The sequence below is a fragment of the Lactuca virosa genome, chromosome 4 (genome assembly GCF_052849685.1).
Source record: "Lactuca virosa cultivar CGN04683 chromosome 4, Lactuca_virosa_CGN04683_v6, whole genome shotgun sequence".
NCBI classification, from domain to species: Eukaryota; Viridiplantae; Streptophyta; class Magnoliopsida; order Asterales; family Asteraceae; genus Lactuca; species Lactuca virosa.
The window spans coordinates 45,154,498-45,177,196 of NC_136429.1; the positions used below are offsets into that span (position 1 = coordinate 45,154,498).

Genomic DNA, 22,699 nt, shown 5'->3' on the forward strand with positions numbered 1-22,699 from the left:
CCCTATTAAACCTTGGATCTATGTTTGTCTAAGATACATGCAAAATATTATTTTCCAAGGTTTATAACCTATCTAGCATGGCATGGGGTACTTTTAACCATAAAAGAACTAGATGAATTACATACCTTTTGTTGATTGTTGATTCCTTGGAGTTTGAGAGCCAAGCACCAATAATGTGAATGCCTCAAATGGAAATCACAAATCACCACAAACTTGGAAAATGTATGAGAGAGTATACTAACTCTTGATTTTGGCCACCACACTTACACACACATTAGTGTCTTTTTCATGCAACATAAGCTTGTTTATATAGTGTACATGGTTAGGGTGAAACCCTAATAACCCATGTCTTTTCCTCTTCCAAGGATCCATGGGTAAAAGCTCCATGGATCATCCATGGACTTCCATATAAGCTTAGCCCATTCCAAATGAGTGTTAGCCCACACCATATAAATATAATAGCCCATGATTTAATTAGTCTTCCTTTTAATCACTAAATTAAGTCATAATTAATTCAAGATTAAAACTAATTAAGTAACATGACTTTATATTAATATATTATTACTTATAATATATTAATAAATCGTAAGTATACAACTCTCATAAAATTATCCATAACTAGTTCGGGTGAAGTGCAACCCAAATGGACCATGCCGGGTCGGGTCAAGTATATACCAAATAAGTTATGGACTTAGACACCTTATCCAACAAAACTAACAAGAAAATAAATTCAATATTTAGAACTTATGGTTATACACTTTGCTCAACATACTACAAAGTGTTATGAAAGTTGTAAGCTGTTAACTAGTTTTTAACATTTCTACACTGTTTAGAAAAATCATAGAAAAATCATACGAAGTCAAAAACTGAATCCGTAAATTCTGAGAGTTCACAAAATGTGTCTAGTTTATTCATAATTTTTATTATGATTTTTAGAAGTTTTAACTTGTGTTAAAATGTCCATATTCACAGACTGGTCCGAATTCGTTTCTGAAATGATAAGAAGTTTTGTAAAAATCACCATAAATCGTAGAAAAATTGTATGGATATGTGCAAGTAGTCATTTTAAAGGTATGAGCCTGAACTATTTGCATATTAAACAGTTTTGAAAGATATTAAGTTTAAGATAGCCAAAACAGTCCGTGAATAAGACTCAACTTTTCTGATGAAAGCTGTTGTTTGAGTTTAGTTAATTTTTTGGTGTTTTGACTTGTATCCCCCTCCCCCCCCCCCCCCCCCCTTAAAACTTATGAAAAACATGAAAAGATAGGGGTATGAACTCACCTTGAGTGATTTTAGTAGATGGATGATGAAGAAAAGGAGTGTTCAACTCAAGAACACTTAGAAGATGCTTGATGATTCGAAGATCTAACAACAAATATGACGATATTTGTGTAAGGAACCCGTGATTTGAGTGAAGAAGTGTAAGGAAATCAAGTTTGGGAAGAGATTTACTTACCAAGGTGTGTGAAGAGCTCAAGATCAGCCTTGAATATCGAATTCTTGGTGAGAGGAAGTGAGAGAGAATGTGTTTTGCTCTTTGGTGAAAAGTGAGTGAAATGGGAGGAGAGATGAGATTTTCAGCTTTTGGTGAACCTTTACAGCTGGAGGAGGGGTGTCAAAGGACAAATAGTTGACTAGGTAGGGGAAATAGTGACTGAGGGTTGTACTATGAAGGTATGGGGGAGGTTGCTTGTGTCATACTCTAGATAAAGTCAACACTCCACCCCAAGATCTAACTTAATAGATTTTATTCTTGGACAAGGATTTCCCCCAAAAATATGATTAAAAATGAATATTTAGGGTCTCTTATATTAAATTACGAGTTTTGGTGAAAATCCCGCGTTAAAATCACGAAAAACAGGCCTAAAACGAAGATTAGGTCAGAAACCGAGAAGAAAATGCTAATTTCCGAAGTCTGGCCGAAGGTTGGGTCTTGAGAGGGTTAGAACCGAAGGTAGGGTTCGGTTGGTGCATTGGAACCGAGAGTAAGAGGTTCGGTCCGAGCCTCGCAGGCGAACTCACCTGAAGGGACCGAAGGCGAGGGTTCGGTTCAGCAGATCAGATCAGTAGCTTCGGTTCGGTCCTCCTAGTTCGGTTCTTAAGGCTGTTCGGTCCAGGAGGCTTCTTAGGGTTTCGCTTCTTAGGGGTTTCGGTTCCTTAAGGGAGGTTCGGTTCCTAAGGGGTTTCGGTTCCTTAAGGGAGGTTCGACTCCTTAAGAGGGTTCGGCTCCTTAAAGCTGTTTTTCGCGTAAACTTCCGTTTTCGAGCGGCTTTCGACTAAATTAAGGGTCGGGATGCCCCGAGTGATTATAAAAAGTTGAGAGAGATTTCGAGAGAGATTTGGGAGAGATTTCACATTCTTGGAGAGATTTCTCATACAGAGAGAGATTTGGGAGAGATTTCTCATTCTTGGAGAGATTTCTCATACAGAGAGAGATTTGGGAGATATTTCACATTCTTGGAGAGATTTCTCATACAGAGAGAGATTTGTGAGAGATTTCACATTCTTGGAGAGATTTCTCATACAGAGAGAGATTTGGGAGAGATTTCACATTCTCGGAGAGATTTCTCATACAGAGAGAGATTTGGGAGAGATTTCACATTCTCGAAGAGATTTCTCATATAGAGAGAGATTTGGGAGAGATTTCGCACACTTGGAGAGATTTCGTTTGCGACCTTTTTGAGTGTTTGGCTTCGTAACGCAAGGTTTGTACATCCCGTTAAGTCTCGTTATGATTGTTATATGCCTCCGAGGGTTAAGGAATAATGTTTTATCAAATAGTTTCATCACTTGCCCTGATTAGGGTTTAGAATTTCCGAACACGTGAAAACTCTAAGTGATACTTTGTATTAAGATTACGAGTAGTACAATAAGAATCATAATGGAAACGCTAATATACAATGGTTAGATGAGTTGACCGGTTTGACTTGTTGACTTTGGTTGACTTTGACTTGACCAAAAATTGACGGTTGTCACACATATACAAATTGATATCAAAAGCCTGTATTTCATAAAGTAAAACAAATACATATACAACAGAGAGACGATGACAAAAGGAAGGCAGCAACAATTAAGGAAATATACAAGGAAATACAATATGTGACAGAGAGGAAATCAAGGAGGTAAAAGAAAAGGAAATGTCAAGGTTTCCAATATCTTCTTCTTCTTCTTCTTCTTCTTCTTCTTCTTATTCTTCTTCTTGTACGGTATCCAAAGTCACGTCCCATGATTTCACAACAGCTTGACCAACGGTTAGCAACAACTTACAATTTTCTAATGGATTTGCCATTTTTGTGAAATGATTTTTTAGAAAATGTATATAAATGTATAATATATGATTGAGCAAATATGTTTTGGTTTAAGTATGAGTGAATATGTTTTAGTTTATGTTTGTATATATATTGGTACGGAAGGAAAAATGAAGAAACAAATTAAATTAAATAAGGCAGCAACGGTCACAAACGGGCAAAAAAAAAAAAAAAAACTCCAACGTTCACTTTTCAAACTTTCACCACCGGTGGTCTCTTACCATCGGTACTTCACTGACGACGATAAATAGGGAGAGTGGTGGTGTTCACCGCCAGTAAAACAGTCCATGTCGGACTACCGGCGGTGATATCCGCACGATACTATTAAATCTTACACTACACATTCTTAGTAAATTTAAAAATACCATTTTACCATTACTTTTATATATATATATATATATATATATATATATATATATATATATATATATATATATATATATATTGTAGGGATAATGACGAAAAAACCACTATATTTTATCACATTTTCTAGTTTAACCACCAATTTTTAATAAGTTCCGAAGAAACCACCAATTTTTAGTAAAATGTTTCAGCACGACCACTTTTACCTAATAGAACCTATTTTAAATACGAAAAAATCACTATATTTTTCTAAAAGTTCGGTTTAACCACCAATTTATGGGTGGTTAAACCGAACTTTTGATAAAATATATTGTTTTTTCGTACTTAAAATAGGTTTTAATAGGTAACAGTGGCCACGATGAAACATTTTATCAAAAATTGGTGGTTTTTTCGTAACTTTTTAAAAATTGGTGGTTAAACCGAACTTTTGAAAAAATATAATGTTTTTTTCGTCTTTTTCCCTATATTGTATGAATTTGTGGCTAATTGTGCACCAATCATCTGATAGGGGCAATTTTGAAATTTTACTTTTAATTAATTTAAGGATTGACTAAAAAGACACCTTATTTTACGATAGAGACATCCTTATTTAATTTTCACAATTATGGAAGTGGTAAAATCCCTTTATTATCAATTGTTTTGCCGCAGCAAAATCCTACCACCACAAACACGTCAAGATTGTCGTCATCGTCTACTTGCCGCCGTGAATCACCATGTTCAACCCTCTCTGTCAGCCGCTTCTGTTCCAGTGTCGCCATTCTCCAGGTTAGTTTTTCGATAGACTTTTGTTCATCTTCTTTATTTCTCTCCTTTTCATCTACGATGGATCCATAATCCAATCGATTAAACCCTAAGTTTTTTTACTAGATTGTTCCACATAAAATCCCTAAAACAAATATTCTTCTACCATCTCCCACTTCACTTTAAAAAAAAATTAACAAAGCAAATCTTGAAGCTTGGGTGGGTGTTTGTTTAAGCGCTTCTCCCTAATTCTGAAGATAGGATTTTTGTGGCTTTTGAGAAATATTCAGGGTGTATGATGGCTTCACCTGATAAAATTTCAAGAATCTTTGATTTTCTTGTTAATACGATGGGGTGGGAAAGAAATTACATTGTTTAATGGCTAATAGTTATTTGTTTTAGCTTAGACAAGATGATCCAACTTAAATGTTTGGTTTATCAATATTTATCATCAGAGAAGGGATTGATTGACGGAAAAATGGCTTTTGGATGATGTATTCAAAAAAACAAGCTTCAAAATTGGCTTGTGAATAGGTATGAAGATGAAGCCCCATAAATCTTGAAATTGTATCAGAAGCATTTAGAGAAGGCAAAGTGATTGAATCATTTTTTCTTGTTCTTCCGAACAGAAATATAGTTTAACTTTTTTAATTGAAATTGGAAATTTTCATAATAGTTCGGTACAAGTTCTATAATCCAAATGAAACTCGGGGTATCAATGGTTTTTTGTATTGTGATCAATGTGCCTATTCTATTTGCAAATTAATGATTATACTTGTTATAACATAAAATGAATACTGAAGTATATAATATTAAATTGTGTTATAGATCCTGATCGTTGGACTTTATTGGCCAAGTTTTATGAATAATTGTTGTCTAAATATAAATTGCATAATCTAACAGTGGGACGTTGTTATCTTATTCTTAGAAAATTCGGGAATTTGTTTTCTAATGAATTTTAGATATAACAATTCATTCATTTTTTAACAACAATTATTGATTCATAGATTTTGTTTTCTCAGATGTGGGTAATTGATATATCATTCTCAAAGAATATAATATTAGATAAAAAGGTTGATGATCGAGAGAAGGTGACCTGAGTTCAAGATGGAGATATCTGTAATCGAGTTGAATATCAAGTCCATTCTTTAAAGAATTATACATTTTCTTGACGCATAACTCACAAATCAATTCTACATTCTTAAGAGAATATATGACATTCCTTAAGAATGATTATTCTTTTTATGTAATTTTGTTTAATAACTCTATGTTTTTTTGAATAATATATCACATTTTTATAAAGCTTGAATTCTTCGGTTCCATAATGCGAACAAGGTTCAATATCACATAATTGTTTGTCAGTTTCACTTATTCTCATTTAATCTTATGCATTCTTAGCCATTCTTTACCACTTTGTTTTTTTTTCTTACACATATGATATAAAAATACAAAGAATGCTCATATTCTCATAGAATGTTTTGCGAAATTCTATTTTTTTTTATTGTTTTATATTATTCTCAATAGAATATGTCTATTTTCCAATAGGAATTATTCTTATTTTGATGCAAATCACTATTATTGAAAAATATACATACATATTCTTTAAGAATGTCAATTCTCAAAGAATCACTTGAGTGTAGTAAGATTTTTTATAAATGAAAGGATGTATTCAATGTTATAATGTTATATGATCTGAAACTGCTTTTCTTTTAAAATAAATAAAAATTTGTTAGTTTATACTGATCTAAAAAAAAAGAAGCGTAACTCCCTAAATAATCCCTAAATAATAACAACTTTCTTACTTGGTGTTGAATACAAATGTCTATAATGCCCTCAAATATATATATTTATTAAATAAAGCAATAATAGTATGTGATGCATAACACCATAACTATGGTATACCATATCAATCTTAGTAATTAAAATTTATAGTCCAAAGGTCCAAATCTAGTCATACAATCATATAATATTTGTAATTCATATTTAATCATAACCCTATATATATATATATATATATATATATATATATATATATATATATAAATATATATATATATATAGAGAGAGAGAGAGAGAGAGAGAGAGAGAGAGAGAGAGGTTCAGGTGTTTAAAGTAAGTATTGTGTTATTGTATGCATAAATGTGGGCCAATCATTTCAAAAACTTAAATAAGGATATATAATCTTACCTATTAATTAATTTTGTTAATTAAACAAAAATTTAATTAATCCCTAAAATATTGGATTGCTTTCCTTTAAATCCCTTGAAACCGTTACTGCTTCTTTATCACCGATCCATCCCTTCTTTTTCAACCTAATCGATGCTGATGATTGAAGAAGATAAGAGGCTGGAGCTTGCCCGTTTGCCGACCAACACCATCAGCCACCACCGAGCCACCATCGCCACCGAACACCATCAACCACCATCGTTCATCTTCAACAGGTAGCATACTCGTGTTTTTTCCCTTTATTTGGGGATCGACGTTTCTCTCTAGCGACAATCGCTGCCTTTCCGCCAACGCCGCTCCTCCTCCAGAAAATTAGTAAGTTTCTCTGCTCAATCTATGAAATCGATTTTTCTGAAACTGAAGTTGAAATCTGAAATCGATTTTCAATGCTTCACCACTTTTTCTCAAAGGAAAAAAGTGCTTGCCCACCTAGCTTACAATGGAAAGTAGAATTCGCTTTGAATATTCAGTTCTACAAACGCCTTTATTTACTTTATTGATGGGGTTCACGTGGTACGCCTTTGCAGGTGGTATTGATTACAATCTTCTATCACTTTTAATATTTTCAATTTTGCTCATGGAATTGTGATTAACTGGATAGGGATTTGCAATTGGAAACGGACTCACTGAACCTGGAATCCAATTCAAGGCGGATGTTGATATCGCTTTGGAAAATCAGTTAATTACAAAAAAATATTACAATGAATTGATTCAAATAGTACCAAAGTGTGAAGAAGCAGCAAACAAATCTGGTTTTTTAGGGACAAATGGTAAAGACAGTTGCCTTGATGCCCTGAACATATGTGGGGAAATTCACTCCAAGATTTTGTTTGTTAGCAATATATGTGTAACTAAGCGAATAAATATCCTACAATCATAACTGGAAGTGTAATTCATATGTAATAGAAACAATTGTTGTATAACAACCTTATGATTTGAAGAAGCAAAGATGTGATGACTTGTCAAAGATAGATGAATTCTTGAACTTGGATAAGTGAAAAAGGCATTAGGGGTACCAGAGGAAATACACTTTGGGGCGTGTAATGGTGAGGTGTATCGAGCAATGAAGGAAGACATTATGAGAAACCTTGAAGTTGGGATTCCAGTGCTTTTGGAAGATGGTATTCAGATGCTTGTTTATGCTTGGGAATATGATTTTATTTGCAATTGGTTAGGTAAGATACGAATTCCAATTCTGTTGGAATGGAATCACGAATTCCAATTCTGTTGGAATCACAGAAGTTGATGCTAGAAGAACGGACCACAAAATTGAAACGGACCACATTATTCTTTTAGAATATATTAGTCGTTGTTAGATTTTGATGTTTTATTTCCCGATTTGAAAGTTTTTTTAGTTTTATTCTTTAACAATAAATGTAATTCTTAGCAATTGTTACCCGTATTCTATAAGAATTAATGTAATGTTTGTTTTTATTCTTCAATTGATGGTTCAAGAATTTGTTATTCTCCAAGAAGTTTTTAAAGTTATTTTTAAACTGATGGTTCAAAACTATTGTTTGTCTTCAAAATATTCATTCATTCAAAACATTTATTTTGTCAGAATAGATAATCTGACATTCTCATAGAATATCATTCTAACAGAATTATCTTAGAATTATAATCTAATTAATTAAAAAAATGAAAATTCAAAATTAAGAAAATCAAATAGATCTGAAAATTCGAAACTTTTTATTAATTAAACTTGTGTTTCCTAATTAGTAAATTTTTTGTAAATTAAGAAAGTGAATGTTACGTATTTATGCATACAATAACACAATAATCACTTTCTTAATTTACCAAAAATGATTGGCCCATATTTATGCATACAATAACACAATAATTACTTTGAAGTTTGAATAGAATAACCTAAGCCTATATATATATATATATATATGGAAAACTGTAAAAAAATCCTTACATATTGGCCTCATAATCGATTTAGTCCTTATATCTTTTTTTTATTCAATTAAGTCCAAAAAACCGGTAATCGTATTCAATTTAACCATTTTATCCGGTCAACAGGTCATCCAACTTTCAAAAATTACATTTTTGGCACAAATTTCAAAATTTATTATAAATTTGGTAAAAAATTTACACTTTTGACATAGATTTTAAATTTAATCACAAATTTGGTCCAAAATTTACACTTTTGACACAGATTTTAAGATTCATTGAATATTATTTATTTGATGTTTAATATTGGATTATGCTTTCACTTTTGTGACTGGGATGTTGAGGATCACAAACGAGATGTGAATAATCATTCAAACCCGCTTGACAACCTCGATGTCATTTATCATCTCACATTGATGTGTAGGTTAACCATAAACACTCCATCAACAATGATAATTTTCGAGATGTCCATCATATCTCTTTATAGTCCCTATTAGTGTGCCGGTTAACCACGCACGCTCCACTAACGACATATAAAGCATGATGTGCGTTTTCATGGATTAACATACTTTTCACATTTTTCCTAAAGTAACTAAGAGTGAGACTTTTAAAAAAAATAGTTTGGTTATTTTATATCATTATATTTATTATTGAGATTATGTCCTATCAAATCTGTTCAACTAACAACCATCCACCATAAAGGAGATTGATAAGAGTGGATACTTAATGGTGGTCATTTTATACGCCGCTTTCTTAAACTCCTCTTATTGTTTGACTTCGTGAGAGAGACATACTAACGATTTGATTGACTTGTCTTAAACATATAATATATTAATCTTGTAATTATATATAGTGTAAAGTGTATTTTAAAACTTTTCTAAAATACTAGGTTTAGATATAAATTTTTCGAAATTAATAAAATTAATTTAATTTAAAAATAAACCAATTTTGATTTAATCTTTATCTTTTAATTAAACAATTAATTAAATCATTATGGATTAAATAATTATTTAAAATTAACTAATTAATAAAATAATTCAAATTTAATCCTAATCCTAGGCCTTCTAATTTTCGAACATAGGTTGGGGTTTATCAAATTTTAATTGTTCAAAATTTAAGGCTTTTAAAATAACAAATAAGGAAATAAGGAAAACCCTAAAAGGGATCCTCAATTTTTGAAAATTAGGCAAAGGGGGCTAGGGTTTCTAAAACCCTTTCAAAATTTGAAAATATAGGGTGGATGCTAGGGATTTAAGAACCCTAGGGATTTTCAAAAATTGTCTCCTTAGGGTTTAGTTTCTATAAACCTCAATTTTGATCTATTCAACTTTGTGCAAGATTAATGAGAATAATGACTATGATACCACTGATGAGTTTTATATGTTACAAGATCTTATTTTGGCAAAAAAACATAAACCCTAAGTTCACATGCACCCTAAAGCATCTATGTTCTCACGATGATTTGCAAACAACTATTGAATATCAAGAACCCTAAAAGTACATTTATATTTTTGAAATTACTAAAGTGTTATTAGAAAATACATAACTTAGTTTGTTATAGAAAATAAACTAGCAATCATTCCTTTTTGGTCTTTAGAAAGAAAACACCAGAAGTCTCATGCCTCTAATGGCTAACACTCAAACCCTAGTAAGTTGGAGGCTTAAGAGGAGAGAGGAGGAGGAAGGAAATTTTTGAATTCTCTCTTTTGAATAAAGTGATTTCGAAAATCATAACCCAATGGGGTTTATATAGGTGATAGGGAGGCTAACGATAAGACAGGTTCCTTTCAGATAACCCTAATATTTTTGCTTTCCCCTTAAGGCATCCAAGTTTCCTTAGAGCCCAAGAAAAGCTCTAGAACTCCTCTAGAGCCGACCCCCCACCCCACCCCCCCCCATGGGAGGTTCTAGAATTGGTCAATGCTAAAATTTTGAACATTGTCACCTTTAGTCCTTCCACTTTTAATTAATCCAATTAATCCCAAAATTAATTCCAATTAATTTATGATTAATTTTTAATTAAACAGTACTATTTCTAATTAATATATTATTCGCATAATATATTAATGAATCATTTATTTTAATTTCTAATTAATTTATTAACCATATAATAAGTTAATAATTTAGTCTCTCTCTCTCTCACTATCTCTCTCTCTAAAAAGCATTCTAGTCAATTACTAGGTTTGAGGGCAACCCAAAAGGACTTTGCTAATAATTAAAGATTATATTAATTTAGTTATTGGCTTAGACACCTAATCTAAAAAATAGCACTTGTATCAATTAATGCACATTACATACTCAAAAACACTTTGACACTTAGATGCATCTCGAACTGTACTGCAGCTTCGGAATGGTCTTGACTTTGGAAATCATCACCTCTGAAATGCTTCACTTCGGATTGCTTAAGGATCACTTTTCATGTTCTAACAATCTCCCCCTAAGTCACCTTATCAATCATCCAATTCATCACTTAGCTTCATCAAACACAAACAAGTAAGCACTCTGGAGCCAGCTTCAGACTTAGATGTACCCTTGGAGATGCTCAATAAATTTCTTTTTGATATGCTTGGAAGAATCACTTTTGGCAACATTTAAGATGAAGTTCTACAGAATCTTGGTGGGAACAAGGTGTTTGTCAAGCACTCTAAAAAATTCCTTTTGATTGGTCTTCTTTTTGAGGTAGACATAACCAAGTTCTGGTTCTTCGATTGGACCTTCTGCTAAGATCTAAGCTTCAGGAAGTTCAGTAGTGATCTTCACCAAAAAGCTTTCTGTTCTAAAAAGATGAACAAAATCCACATCGGATCTATAGAATTAAATGATGTAGTCCATTATAAAGCTGATAACAGAGTTGTCAGCCCCAATGCTTGATTCGTTTGTTTGGCGATCTCGGAGATGAGTAGCTATAATGAGAATGTCATTTGGACTCATTGAGTGAAAATCTGCATCAGTGATGGTGATGGTGGATTCCTTATTCCGAGATATGAAGTATTTGTATTGAAGACAATCAAGATCAATCTTTCCTTGGACCTTTCTACCATGACTAACTATCTTGATAATTCTCTTTTGAGACCAAACTTCCTTTTGGGGTTGTGCGTTGATAGAATAGAAGGTTTTGAATCTCTCACGCTCAGTTCAAATAATGATTTGAGGATCATCAGATGGATACAGGGGGTGCAAACTTGATGTAAACATCGTGTGTTGGAAGATTGAAGTACATAAGGGGAACGAAGTGTATGTCATGAAGAATCCCTTCTCTGAAAAGAGGAGAAATCCCCAGCATCGGATATGGATTATCTTTGAGTGCTTGAATCTATATGCTTTCTTCTAGTGCTTGCTGTAATTTTTCTTTTGACCAACCCTACGACTTTTTGAACGAATTCATTGGGCTGTATGAACCAGTAACTATTTGTATGCCTTTCTCTATTGATTGATCAACTTGAGATGAGATGGAGAAGACGATTTGTTGTCCAGAATGAGTAATGAACAACTCGGATGAAGGAGGGAACAAAGATTATTTAGGTATCTCATCCGGTTTTTGATGGGTTTAAGGTAAAACAAATAAACTAGAAAACAATTCCTAAGTTCACATGCAACCTACTTTGGATCTATGTTTTAACTATTGAACATACAACTTTGAATTGCAAAACAAGAACCCTAGAGGAGAGAGGCTAATTTCGAAATTAACAAACTAGGGTTTAGAGTTTACATACCTTTCAATTGTTATAGCAAACAATTGATATTTCCTTGATCTTGATCTTGATCTTCTTGGAAGCTTTAGCACCACAAGTGTAATGCCTCTAATGGAATCACACCCAATGACTAGCAAGAAGGAAAGTAGAAGAAGAGAGAGGAGAGGGAGTATGCAATTTCGGCCAAGGTATTCTTCCAAAGAATCAGTACACAAAATGTGAGCCAGGAGGCTCCTTAAATAGTTGAGGGAACTAGGGTTTAGGGAAAACCCTAGTTATCCTTTGCTTAGGGCCTAAGCAAGACCCAAGGCCTTATCTTGGAGCCCTTGGACGAATTCTCTAGGGTTTCCCCTAGGGTTTTCGTCCACCCCCTTCCAAGGGGGTTTTGGAACCTTCCACTCAACTATTAGTTAATTGCAAACTAGTCCCTGCACTTTATAATTAATTCTTTTAACCCCAAAATTAATTCTGATTAATTTCTGGCTAACAATTAATTAAACATAATGATTTCTAATTAATATATTAATCCATTAACATATTAATAAATCATTTATATTAATTTATTAATCTTATAAATTAATATCTCTCCTTTCATAATTTCCTTGTCCAGTTGCTAGGTTGAGGGCAACCCAAAAGGACTGTGCTGCTATCAATTCAAGTACATACCAATTATAGTTATGGGCTTAGACACCTAATCCAACAGTCTCCCACTTGGATAAGTCTGTAACTATAATTGCTAGTATGCCTTCTAAATTTGACCAGCAAATTGTAGCTTCCAAAAAGCTGCTGCCGAACTCTGACCCAGTCAGTTACGTGTCCTAAGATAAGTGATCATATAACCCTTCGTTCTGCTTGATATCCCCAGACAAAAGACATGGAATGTAATCAATCTGTTTGTCCAGAATCTATGTTTCCCGATTCCTGATTTGTGATGATGTAGGACTTCTAATCGAACACATCAATTTAGTCCTGGCTGGGCCCAGCACATAAGTCAACACCAAATCATCGAGGGGCCCACAGATATCGCTTTTCCTGTTAGGGCAAAAGGAACGAATAAACGTTGACTCATATGCTTGTATCTTTTACTCATCAAATTATGCATGACAATACGTTTTATAACACCAAGTTACTGATGCGTTTTCGTATCACCAATGCACAACCGACTTGTAAATTACAACTCATATATCTTCGTTTCAAGATTATAAGATATTATCGTCTCAGTATTACTCGTGATGAATTCCATGAAGTAATACTCTGAGCGTGGGTTTATCCAATACTCAAATCTTAATTTCTGAGTACTCATGAACATTGCAGCAATTCTATTGCCATGTATATCCTTAGACAATCTGCAATCCAATTCATGACAGTCTTAATTTACTACTTACTTCCAAGAGTACGAGCGACTGTGGAGTTTGAATAATCTCATTATTCAGGAAGTAAAACATGCAAAATATGAAACACAATAATAAACAATTGACAAAAGGTAGTAGCCAAACTTATAAATAATACTTTATTATTTAATCACCAAAAGTCAATTACATTTACTTTGTTACAAGTTTCAAAAACTAATCTAACTACTAAAACTAATATCATCTTTCAGTCCTATGCTCCGAGCATGCTGAATATGCTTAGCCCTACTCAGACCCTTTGTGAGGGGATCTGCTGGGTTATCTTCAGATGACACCCTCTTTACTATAAGATGGCTTTCTTCTACTCTATGTCTGATGAAATGGTACTTTCTGTCGATATGTCTGGTCTTACCATGATCTCTCGGTTCCTTTGTCAAGGCAACCGCTCCTTCATTATCGCAGAACAGTTCCATAGGCTCCTGGATGGTTGGAACAACTCCGAGATCCCCGATGAAGTTCCTCAACCAAGCTGCTTCTATCGACGCTTCACTTGCTGCTATGTACTCTGATTCACAAGTAGAATCAGCCACCGTATTTTGCTTGGAACTCTTCCAAGTAACTGCTCCTCCATTCAGTAAAAATACCCAGCCCGACTGAGAACGGAAGTTATCTCTATCCGTCTGAAAGCTGGCATCACTGTAACCATCTACTCTCAAAGTATCACTGCCACCAAGCACAAGAACCCAGTCCTTTGTCCTTCGCAAATACTTGAGTATATTCTTAACTGCTATCCAATGAGCTCTACCTGGGTTTCCCTGATAGCGACTGACCATGCTCAAAGCAAATGCCACATCAGGGCGAGTACATGTCATAGCGTACATGGTCGATCCGACAGCGGAAACATAAGGTACACGACTCATGTCATCTATTTCAACATCTGTACTCGGGCATTGAGTCTTACTCAATTTGGTATTGCTCTGGATAGGTAGCTCTCCCTTCTTGGAATTTTCCATACTAAACCTCTTTAGTACCTTATCCAAGTATGTGCTCTGACTAAGTCCAATCAGTCTCCTCTTTCTATCTCTCAATATTCTAATCCCAAGAATATAGGCAGCTTCTCCAAGGTCTTTCATTGCAAAACACTTTCCAAGCCAAGACTTAACCTCTTTCAAGGTTGGAACGTCGTTACCAATGAGTAATATGTCATCGACATATAACACCAGAAAAGTTACTATACTCCCACTAGCCTTGATATACACATAAAACTCATCTTCACTTCTAGAGAAACCAAACTCTTTGACTTTCTCATGGAAGCAAAGATTCCAACTGCGAGATGCTTGTTTCAATCCATAAATGGATTTCTCAAGCTTGCACACTCTATTGGGAAACTTTGCATCAACAAAACCCTCTGGCTGACTCATGTAAACATCTTCAGCCAACTTCCCATTAAGGAAAGCAGTTTTGACATCCATCTGCCAGATTTCATAATCATGAAAGGCAGCTATGGCGAGCAATATCCTAATAGATTTAATCTTAGCCACTGGCGAAAAAGTCTCATCATAGTCAACCCCTGGGGTTTGAGTAAAACCTTTTGCAACCAGTCGAGCCTTGAATGTATGCACATTCCCATCCATGTCTGTCTTCTTCTTGAAGATCCATTTGCACCCAACTGTCTTGCGACCTGGTGCACTATCAACCAAATTCCAAACTTGGTTGTCATACATGGACTTAATCTCGCTGTCCATTGCCTCTTTCCACTTGGAAGCCTCTGGGCCTGCCATTGCTTCCTTATAAGTGACTGGTTCATCTAAGTTTACCAGTGTTCTGTCACTTATGAATGTGTCACCATCTGAAGTAATATGAAAACCATACAACTCAGGTGGCACACTCACCCTAGTAGATCTTCTAAGAGGTAATGAGTTATCAATTGGTTCAACAGGAACTGTTTCCTCTGGTTGAGTGCTAGTGTCATCTAAGGTTCCTTCATTGGCTGAATCTTGAATTTCTTCAAGGTCAATAGTGCTCCCACTGTCCACTTTGAATATGAGCTCTCTTTCAAGAAAGACTCCTCTTCGTGCTACAAAGACCACGTTTTCACTAGGCCTGTAGAACAAATATCCAAAAGACTGCTTTGGGTAACCAATGAAAACACATTTCTCACTTCTAGCTGCTAGCTTGTCGTGAGTCTCTCGTCTTACGAAAGCTTCACAACCCCAGACTTTAATGTGTGCTAACGAGGGAACTTTCCCTGTCCACATTTCGTGAGGTGTTTTGGCAACCTTCTTTGTAGGGACAAGATTGAGGATGTGGGCGGCTGTCTCTAAGTCATACCCCCAGAAGTGAATAGGAAGCGAAGCCCAACTCATCATAGAACGAACCATGTCTAACAAGGTTCGATTACGCCTCTCAGCTACACCATTTAATTGTGGTGTCCTAGGAGGAGTCAATTGTGAGACTATCCCACATTCTTTCAGATAGTCGTTAAACTCGATACTAAGATACTCCCCGCCTCTATCGGATCTAAGTATCTTTATCTTTCTGCCCAATTGATTTTCGACTTCATGCTTAAACTCTTTGAACTTTTCAAAAGTTTCTGACTTATGCTTGATCAAGTAGATATATCCATATCTGCTATAATCGTCAGTGAAAGTCACATAGAATCGATTAGCATCTCTTGTAGTTGATCTGAAGGGCCCACACACATCTGTGTGTATGAGATCCAACAGACCTTCACCTCTTTCACAAGACCCTGTGAATGGTGATTTTGTCATCTTTCCCAAAAGACAAGATTCACACATATCATCTGACTTTAGGTCAAATGATTCCAACACTCCATCCTTTTGGAGTTGGGCTATGCGTTTCTTGTTAATGTGTCCAAGACGACAATGCCACAAGCATGCCTTGTCTACACTATTAGACAAGTCAATATTAAGTACACTATTTCCTAGGCTATCAACACAAGTCACTGTTTCATACACACCATTACAAGGCAAAGCTTCAAACATAAAAACACCATTCTTATAAACAGAAATTGAACCATTCAAATCATTAAAAGAATATGTAAAACCTTGTCTGAACAATGCATGAAATGAAATAATGTTTCTCGTCATCTCAGACGAATAGCAACAATTTATTAAATCTAATCTAACATCATTACTAAGCAGAAGCTGATAAACTCCGATCTTGGTTACTGGTGAAGACTTTCTGTTTCCCATGATCAGGTTTATCCTTCCTCGCTCTATCTCCTCACTTTCCTTTAGACCCTGCAAATCAGAACAGATATGAAAACCACATCCTGTATCAAGGACCCATGAACGAGAAGATAATGAGTTATTAGCAGAAATAGTGTAAATACCTGCCGAAGATGGCTTCACTTTGCCATCCTTGATATCTTGCAGATATTGTGGGCAAGATCTCTTCCAATGCCCCTTTTGGTTGCAGTAAAAGCAAACTGCCTCTTTTGGATCAGAAACATGGGGAGTGGAACCATTGGGCTTAGCCTTTGGGCCATTACTAGATGACCCAGCTTGAGCCTTGCTCTTCCAGTTTTGCTTGGGAGGACCTTTCCTCTTTTTCCCCTTTCCCTGTCCAATAGCCAAAACAGGGGCACTCGTAGGTGTGGAGGGTATACTTTTACCCTTCATCCCTGCCTCAGCTGTCTGCAACAAGTTGTGCAATTGGGCCAAGGTCTGCTCAATATTGTTCAAATGGTAAGTTAGAATAAACTGACCATAACATTCAGGAAGTGAGTTCAAGACCATGTCAATGGCCAATTCCTCATCAAAGTGAATATTGAGCTTGACCAAACGCTCTATGTAGCGTTGCATTCTTTGCACATGTGACACAACTGACTCCCCATCTTTCATCTTGCAAGCCATGAGTGACTTGACTACTTCGAACTTTTCTTGACGAGCTCGCTTATGGTACTTTTCCATAAGGTCCTTGTTCATCTCGAAAGGCCAGTAGTCCTCATAGTACCTCTGCAGTTCTGGGGACATAGTTGCCACCATGATGCATGCCACTTTGGTAGCATCATCGTAATGTTTCTTGTAGGCAGCAAGATCTTCAGGAGTAGCTTCATTCTCATCAAGCTCTTTGAGCTCCTTTTCAAGAACATATTCTTTGTTCTCGAAACGAAGAGCCATCTTGATGTTGCGCATCCAATCGTTATAGTTTGAGCCATCCATAACGACTTTGGAGCAAATATTGAGCAAAGAGAAGTTTTGGTTGGAGGAGGACGAAGCAGAAGTGTTTCCAGGAGTAGGCATCTGAAAAGAAAGAAAGTTTTAGTTAGATTTCAAGATACCTTAATAAAATAACCCAAAGATATAATATCAAGGTTAGGATCCAACTATGAAGATTCACAACTCAGAAATGGGATGCCGAGATCCAAGTGCAAATTTCATAAAGGTAGGTGAATGACGATTCACCAATTCCACCATTAGACGAAACAAACGAAGTGAAATTCCTAATTCTTTTGAGATACATTGAAACTATTCAATGACATGTTTTAATCTCAGATTATGCTCTTCTATTTGTGACTGGGATGCCGAGGATCACAAACAAGATGTGAATAACCATGCAAATGTGCTTGGTAACCTCATTGTCTTTATCATTAACTATTGATGTGCTGGTAAACCACACACGCTCCATCAAAATGACAATTATGAGATACCCATTACTACTCTTTATTAGTGCCTTTTAGTGTGCTGGTTAACCACACACGCTCCACTAACGACCAATAAAGCATAATGTGCAATTTCATGGATTAGCATACTTTTCACATTTTTCCTAAAGTAACTAGAGTTGGGATTTTTGAAAATAATGTTCTAGTACTTTTAATATCATTATACTTTTAATGAGAAGTAGTTGTCCTATCAAATCCGTTCTGCTAACGACCCTCCACTAATCAAGGAAGCGGTGGGTGAGAGTGGACACCCATTCAACTACCATTTTATAGACAGTTTCCTTATACCCCCCTTATAGATTAGCTTCGTGAATGAGGCATACTAGCGATTTGACTGACCATATTCTTATACATATATAATATTAAACTTTTAATTATAATATATATATAAGGTGTGTTTTAAAACATTTTAAAACTTCAAGGGTTTATAAATTTCGAAATTTAAGCTATTAAATTTAAATTTAAATAAACCAATTAACTAGATTTAATATTTATCTTTTAATTAACTATTAATCAAATTATTAAATCTTGTAAGGATTATCTAATTAAATTAATCCATTAATTTAATCCTAATCCTTATCCCTCTAAATTTCGAAAAATAGGGTAAGGATAATTATCCAATTAATCTAATTAAGTAACAATTATCCAAAAACAAGAAACCCTAGTTATCCTCTTAGCATATTTCGAAATTCATAAGGGAGGAGGCTAGGGTTTTCAAAACCCTAACCCTAATTTCGATTAGGGTTCTTTGGAGGCTAGGGTTTTCGAAAAAACCCTTTGATCCAAAACCCTAGAAATCGAAAAATTGGCCTTTAGGGTTTAATAGCTATAAACCCTAATTTGCAATTCAACAATTGTAGCAATTCAATTTAAAACAACAATGGCTCTGATACCACTGATGGGTTTAAGGTAAAACAAATAAACTAGAAAACAATTCCTAAGTTCACATGCAACCTACTTTGGATCTATGTTTTAACTATTGAACATACAACTTTGAATTGCAAAACAAGAACCCTAGAGGAGAGAGGCTAATTTCGAAATTAACAAACTAGGGTTTAGAGTTTACATACCTTTCAATTGTTATAGCAAACAATTGATATTTCCTTGATCTTGATCTTGATCTTCTTGGAAGCTTTAGCACCACAAGTGTAATGCCTCTAATGGAATCACACCCAATGACTAGCAAGAAGGAAAGTAGAAGAAGAGAGAGGAGAGGGAGTATGCAATTTCGGCCAAGGTATTCTTCCAAAGAATCAGTACACAAAATGTGAGCCAGGAGGCTCCTTAAATAGTTGAGGGAACTAGGGTTTAGGGAAAACCCTAGTTATCCTTTGCTTAGGGCCTAAGCAAGACCCAAGGCCTTATCTTGGAGCCCTTGGACGAATTCTCTAGGGTTTCCCCTAGGGTTTTCGTCCACCCCCTTCCAAGGGGGTTCTGGAACCTTCCACTCAACTATTAGTTAATTGCAAACTAGTCCCTGCACTTTATAATTAATTCTTTTAACCCCAAAATTAATTCTGATTAATTTCTGGCTAACAATTAACTAAACATAATGATTTCTAATTAATATATTAATCCATTAACATATTAATAAATCATTTATATTAATTTATTAATCTTATAAATTAATATCTCTCCTTTCATAATTTCCTTGTCCAGTTGCTAGGTTGAGGGTAACCCAAAAGGACTGTGCTGCTATCAATTCAAGTACATACCAAATATAGTTATGGGCTTAGACACCTAATCCAACAGTTTTATGATAAGAGAACCTACGTCAATTTGGATAATCCTTGAAGCAGGAATTGGATGAGGCATTGGTTGAGTGGCTTGGAAGGCATCGATTGTCAACTTCATTTTGACCTTTGCCATGTCTCTGCTTATTTTTAATGCTTCGGACAAAGATGATGGCCAACAGACTGAGGACCATTTCATCTTTTATACTTCCGAAAGGACTTTATTAGGTGGTTTCCTGATAGCTTGTAGTCTAATAGTTACATCATCCACAAAATCATTTTCATCATCATCAGCTTCAGAAGTGTCTACTTCCACAACTTCTTTATCAGAATCCTCATCTCGGAGAGCAAATTTCGAGATTGATCTACATTGAACTGTCTGTTGTTTTTGTTAATATTGTTCTCCCATATGATGTTCTCCCCCCTCTTGCATGGAACAACCCTGCCTCAAATGCAAGCAATGGATTGGAATTGAACTCGTTTAAGTGTTCAAAGACTCGTTGAAAGCTTATATTGATTTGCTTGGAAAGCGAATCATCAGCTTCGGCAGTTAGAGCTTGTGCTTTGAGGTGAGAAAAGGTTTCGTCAAGAATGAAAAGCATTTCATGAAACTTGTAGTTAGGAACATCCAAATGATGTTGAGCTGCATGGATGACCTTGATGAGTACTTCTTGCATAACCATATTCATTGCATCTTTGTGACGAATCTCTTTTTCCAACCTCTGAATCTATTTTTCATGACGGATGTGAGTTTGTTTGATCAGGGTGTTTGTAGCAGAGAGCATATCATTATGAACTTTGAGAATAATGTTGATGGTAGTGATGTGATGATCCACGCTGTCCTTATAACGTGCTTCAACATCTTCTAGAGTACGACTTAGGCGAAGCGAGATAAACTGGTCTAGTTGATTTGCATGGTCAAGTTCGGATGGAGCAACCGCCTTGATCTCGGACATAGATTTGAGTACCAGGTCCAGGTTCGACTCAAGGCCCGCTACTTGCTGAGTGACCTTGTCAACCTTGGAGCTTGCTTAGCAACGTTATCTCGGAGTTCCAAAAATGCAAAAAAATCCGCAATATTTTCATCGGAGGATCCTATGTCCGAAGTGGAACTTTCGGACTTGTAATCAACATCATCTTTTCACTTTTCTTCATCATGTGGAGCTTCTCGAGTAGGAGAATCTTGATGACCTTATGATGTGTGTTCCATAGGAGGAGGAACAACGCCATTTTCTTAGGTTCATCATTTTCATCTGAAGATTTCGAGGACGAAGAGAGTCTGAAATGGAAATGACCTTTGGAGGAGGAAGACTTCTGAAAACTGTTGAGCGAGGTGCGAATGGGGAGGACGCCGCAAATTGTGCTTTCATTTTAAAATAGGATTTCTTCCGAGACTTCATCATTGGCAACTGGAGAAGAAACATCTGCAACACTCACAAACCTTGGAGGAGGATCATCCGAGATATTGGTCGGCTCAGGAACATCTCTTATGTCAACAACATTGTCTTGCGGAGGATCATTCATAGTATCATCAGAAACATGAACTTCTGAACTTTGTATCGCCTTGACTGCATTGATGGAAGGTTGAAGCACTTGATGAATTTCTTCATTTGATAGATACATAAAGGGGATGCGACTGTTGATTGCTTGTTGGTGCATCGAGATGAGCGTGTGTTCCACTTGTTCTCTGGATAGCTCCAGATGCAATGTATGAGACCTATCAAGAAAATTTTCCCAACCCTTGTCAAAAATACATGATCGTCCTCTACCTGAACTAGGTATCAGACCGATTGCATATTTCAAAATAGGAGGGACTACTCCTGTCTCGGAAAGCTTGGAATCTGTGACAGGGACCACAACGATCCATAAAATTGCCAACTTTATGGAATCCAACCTTCCAAACTTCTAAACCATGAAGATTAAGGGGGAACAGGCCTAGATCTGTAACCAAGCAACAAAAAGATAGAATCTTGAATACTCATAAGGGTCTAGAATATGCTCAAGATGGTGATGATGAAGTTTGCTTGCTAGATAAAGCACCAAAACACCTTCTTCTTTTTCTTCAAGGCACCAGGAATACCAAAATGAATCAAAACTCTTTATAGAAGGCTAGGGCCTTGAGGTAGAGGGTCGGAAGCTGAAGATGATGGTCTAATCCTCTAGAAATGTTGCTTAAATATGGAAGGAAACCCTAAAATTACGGGTTTAGGCCAGAACAGCTGCCACGCCGTGGCCAATTTACTGCCACGCCGTGACACTCAATAAAACACGCATGCCATTTAATCTATGCCACGTCGTGGGCATCCTTGCACCACGTTGTGGCACAAAGTTTTTCCCAAAACTCCATCTTTAGTCCTTGATAAATGGTAAGCTTAACCAATCTGGAACACGAGTGTTGCAGTTAATCTTGTTCTTATCTTTTGTAATCTTTGTAAATTTATTTCCGTGTGTATGTGTTTGTATGTGTGTGTGTTTGTGTGTGTGTGTGTTTGTGTGTGTGTGTGTATATATATATATATATATATATATATATATATATATATATATATATATATATATAGAGAGAGAGAGAGAGAGAGAGAGAGAACCATAATTATTGGTTCTTCAAGGAACCAAATCTTTTTTTCAATTTCTAGATCTTATTCTTTATCGAAAAAAAAATCTAAAAATATATAAATTCATATATTAACATTGTGAATGTGAA

The 22,699-nt window shown here is 35.5% G+C and overlaps 1 long non-coding RNA gene across 1 annotated transcript; it reads left to right on the forward strand.

The window, feature by feature from the left end:
- The first annotated feature begins 4,288 nt into the window (after window positions 1-4,288).
- LOC145109718 (uncharacterized) lies at window positions 4,289-5,717 on the forward strand. Its single transcript, XR_013709169.1, has 2 exons — window positions 4,289-4,439; window positions 5,438-5,717. It is a non-coding gene; the product is annotated as an uncharacterized LOC145109718 (long non-coding RNA).
- The last annotated feature ends 16,982 nt before the right edge of the window (window positions 5,718-22,699 follow it).